Here is a 5000-nt window from a genome sequence, read left to right as displayed (position 1 = left end):
CAATGATAAAGCTTTTTTAATTATATCTCATGAAACAATATTAAAGATTACTGAGGGGTTCCTAATTTTTCCACATGCTACAATTGTCTGGGGCTTCTCCACACACCTCCACCCCATCTCCACACACCTCCACCCCTCCTCCACACACCTACACACACCTCCACCCCTTCTCCACACACCTCCACCCCATCTCCACACACCTCCACACACCTCCACCCCTTCTCCACACACCTCCACCCCTTCTCCACACACCTCCACCCCTTCTCCACACACCTCCACCCCTCCTCCACACACCTCCACCCCTCCTCCACACACCTCCACCCCTTCTCCACACACCTCCACCCCTTCTCCACACACCTCCACCCCTCCTCCACAGGTGACAGGTGTGTGACAGCTACTCCAGCTCGCAGCCCCACTGTGACCTTCTGAAGCCTCACCAGTCCAACAGTGAAGCACCAATCCGTAGCTCCGCCCACTCTTCACTGCACCAGTGCCGCAGCTCCGCCCACTCTTCACTGCACCAGTGCTGTAGTTCCGCCCACTCTTCACTGCACCAGTCTGCTCCCTCCATGCACTGGTCACTCATCAGGTCTGACACGCCTCCATTAGAGGGCGGGGCAGTGACTCAAGACCTTTACTGTTCCTGGGAGAAAAAGGCAGATTGTGTTTGTTTTAATTCTGAGTCTGTTGTGTGTGTGTGTGTGTGTGTGTGTCTCTCTCTCTCGCTGCTGTTGTAGTATCTGGCTGCTGGGTAAATAATTAACTTATGTTGTAGTAACTCACCAATTAACTTCAGATGAACTAATGGAGACGTTGACTCAGTGTTGCGTCTCCATGGGAGTCACATTTTGATTAGATGAATTAATGAATGAATTGTAGGACAGATTATCCAATTAAAAACACTGTTCTGTAATTACTTTTCTTTAAATAAAGACAAAACCCTTGAAGAGTTGGGTGTTCTGATCGCACAGACACGTATGTGTACGGAGCTGTAGACGGCCTGTGTGGGCGGGGCTGTAGACGGCCTGTGTGGGCGGGGCTGTAGACGGCCTGTGTGGGCGGGGCTGCAGACGGCCTGTGTGGGCGGGGCTGCAGACGGCCTGTGTGGGCGGGGCTGCAGACGGCCTGTGTCCTCCAGTCTCTATGTCTCCCTTTCGCTCTTTGGGTCCATCTGATTTATTTAGCAAATGTCTCATTTATACAAATATTACCTGTTTGAGAGTGACACACACACACACACACCTCATCATCTACACTTATGTAACGTTTCTGACTCAGGGGTGGTAGAGGCAGGACACATTTGCGAGTGATGACTCAATCACAAACACCAAGACACAAACAAACCAACAACAGCTACAGACCACAGACTACAGACACTTCGATGGAGGACCAGGACACATCAAACATACAGACAGACCAGTGCAGGAAAGGCCAACACACAAACTTACAAATCAAAGGTGACAGGAAAAAAACAAGCAAAGATCAACCAGGTAACGGAGAAGAACACACCAGTATCTACACACCAAGACACAAACAACCAGAGCTGTGTGAGCAGCAAACACAGTGAAGACATGGGCTACAAATACCGGTGGAATCAGGGACTCAAACCAGGTGCAGGTCAAATGAACAGGTGGGTGACCAGGATGGGACGTGAAGGCAGACACAACAAGGCAATTCAAAATAAAAGCACATAAAGGAAACCAGGAAACAAAATTAAAATAAAAGCTGTTGCCGTGGAAGTGCAGTGATGAGGAGGGGTGACCATGACTTCAGAGATGCATCACACACCAAGCACACACACACACACACACACACACACACACACACACACACACACACACCAAGCATACACAACCATGACAACACTGCTGACCAACCAAGAGCACTTTATACACTTTACACACTGAGTTGTGTATCGATGTGTTAAAGTACTGTTACCTGATCCAGACACACACACACACACACAAAACATCCAAAGTAAGGCTTTAAACTAACTGCTAAAATAATAAACCTGTCCAAATCCATAAAATTATTAATAATTATCTGACCACCAGAGGGCAGACTTGCACACTTCAGGATGCGCCTCACGTTTTCTTTGGTAATATCAAGCTGATTCTCATTACTACAACCATGAGAACAGAAAACAGTGCTGCATTTCAAGTATGTAAAAGAACAAGCAGGCAGCAGTGTTTGGCCACCGTGCGAACATCTCTCAGGATCAGAAATCAAAGCTGATTTACCTGTAGGTTTCTGTTTGAGCACAGTCAGGGTTGGCCAAGCCTTTATGGGGCCCTAAGCATCCGTGTGATTGGAGGGCACCGTGGGCCGGTTCTGAGTATTGCGGGCCGGTTCTGAGCATTGCGGGGCGGTTCTGACCACCGCGGGCCGGTTCTGAGCATCGTGGGCTGGTTCTGAACATCATGGGCCTGTTCTGAGCGGTTCGGAGCATTGTCGTGCCAGCAGACTCTGTTTGGCTGGATGCTGTGTGTTGAATGAATTCTGTGTGTTGAAACTGAACTCTGTACCCCTAGTGGAGCAGCCGATAACCACCTTATTTAACTGCGTCTGACAAACAATCATCTTGATCCCACTGTTCTCATTCTGAAGATTACTTTCACCAGGTAGGTCTTCTCTCAGAGTTAAACATCAGTGACAGCAGAAGCTTTTGAAAGAAGCTCCTTATGACAGAGGTGACAGGTGGCACACGTGACACAGGTGACTTTGACACAGGTGACTTTGACACAGGTCTTTGCTGAACGTCTGTTTCAGTCTCTGGAGCTACTGTCACTGTCTCAGCGTTCCCGCCTCCTGAGAACAGGCCCTGAACATACGTGTTTCTCATCATGCTCCTTTAGGAAAAACAGTGGCCCCTCCTCTCATGGGTGGACGGAGCAATCTCAGCACACTTCAACATTTCTCAGGATGAAAATATCTCGTCCTCCCCTTCGGACCCGCATCTTGGCACAGACAGATATCAAGAGAGCCATCTCCTCTCTTCCCTCACTGGGGATGTTTATAAATTTTCCATAAAAGTTCCTTGGGCTGTTCGTCACCGATACAGTCCCAGAATGTCTAAAGATCAATTGTGGAGGAAGTCACATCAGACCCTGAAGCACAGAGCTCACAGAGATAAAATAAACTATGGAATTACCCCATGCTTCTTATCACAGTAGCCTCATGTTCACAGCGTGATTTATAAACTGTGGATTTATCTGACAGAGAGACCATGACGGATATGGGAAAGCAACGTTTCAGGGACGGGAGGGAAAATGGCTGCTCACTCACGGAGCACACTCTTCAGCACAGATCACTATACCCCTATATCATTATACCCCTATATCACTATACCCATATATCACCATACCCCTATATCACCATACCCCTATATCACCATACCCCTATATCATTATACCCCTATATCACTACCCTATATCACTATACCCCTATATCATTATACCCTTATATCACTACACCCCTATATCACTACACCCCTATATCATTATACCCCTATATCACTACACCCCTATATCATTATACACCTATATAATTATACCCCTATATTACTACACCCCTATATCACTACCCGCCATATCACTATACCCCTATATCATTATACCCCTATATCACTATACCCCTATATCACTATACCCCTATATCATTATACCCCTATATCAATATACCCCTATATCTCTATACCCATATATCACTATACCCCTATATCAATATACCCCTATATCACTATACCCATATATCACTATACCCCTATATCATTATACCCCTATATCACTATACCCATATATCACTATAACCCTATATCACTATACCCCTATATCACTATACCCCTATATCAATATACCCCTATATCAATATACCCCTATATCACTATACCCCTATATCACTATACCCCTATATCATTATACCCCTATATCACTATACCTCTATATCACTATACCCCTATATCATTATACGCCTATATCAATATACCCCTATATCATTATACCCCTATATCACTATACCCCTATATCATTATACCCCTATATCACTATACCCCTATATCATTATACCCCTATATCATTTTACCCCTATATCACTATACCTCTATATCACTATACCCCTATATCATTATACCCCTATATCAATATACCCCTATATCACTATACCCCTATATCACTATACCCCTATATCACTATACCCCTATATCACTATACCCCTATATCATTATACCCCTATATCATTTTACCCCTATATCACTATACCCCTATATCACTATACCCCTATATCACTATACCTCTATATCATTATACGCCTATATCATTATACGCCTATATCATTATACGCCTATATCAATATACCCCTATATCACCATACCCATATATCACTATACCCCTATATCATTACACCCCTATATCATTATACCCCTATATCACTATACCCCTATATCATTATACCCCTATATCATTATACCCCTATATCATTATACCCCTATATAACTATACCCCTATATCATTATACCCCTATTTCATTTTACCCCTATATCACTATACCTCTATATCACTATACCCCTATATCATTATACGCCTATATCAATATACCCCTATATCACTATACCCCTATATCACTATACCTCTATATCACTATACCCCTATATCATTATACGCCTATATCAATATACCCCTACATCACTATACCCCTATATCACTATACCCCTATATCATTATACCCCTATATCTGATTTCAGATTGTCTCCCTTAGCAGTCTGTGGTGTCTTCCATGTCAGGTTGGATGGTCACACATGCTGAAGCCTTTCTGATCTTATCTCTGATCGTCCTCATGGGGGTGGCACAGTGGTGAGCTGGTTAGTGATGTTACCTCACAGCAAAGTGGTCTGGGTTTGGTTCTCAGTCTGGTCTGCTCTGTATCCTCTCTGTGCCTGTGTGGGTTTTCTCTGGGTTCTCCTGTTTCCCCACACAGTCCAAAGACATGCGTTTGAGGCTGATTGA

General features: G+C 44.6%; 1 long non-coding RNA gene across 1 annotated transcript in view; it reads right to left on the bottom strand.

The window, feature by feature from the left end:
- LOC143526554 (uncharacterized) overlaps nt 1–1220 on the bottom strand; it is a 10747-nt gene extending 9527 nt beyond the window's left edge. The window contains exons 1-2 of the long non-coding RNA XR_013133893.1: nt 784–1220; nt 438–643 (exon numbers count right to left, since the gene is read on the bottom strand). This is a non-coding gene — a long non-coding RNA (uncharacterized LOC143526554). The remainder of the gene's footprint in view (nt 1–437; nt 644–783) is intronic.
- Between the last annotated feature and the right edge of the window lie 3780 nt (nt 1221–5000).

Source organism: Brachyhypopomus gauderio, chromosome 11 (assembly GCF_052324685.1).
Source record: "Brachyhypopomus gauderio isolate BG-103 chromosome 11, BGAUD_0.2, whole genome shotgun sequence".
In the NCBI taxonomy this organism is placed as follows: domain Eukaryota; kingdom Metazoa; phylum Chordata; class Actinopteri; order Gymnotiformes; family Hypopomidae; genus Brachyhypopomus; species Brachyhypopomus gauderio.
The sequence above is the reverse complement of the archived record's forward strand: the minus strand, read 5'-3'. Positions and strand labels throughout refer to the sequence as shown.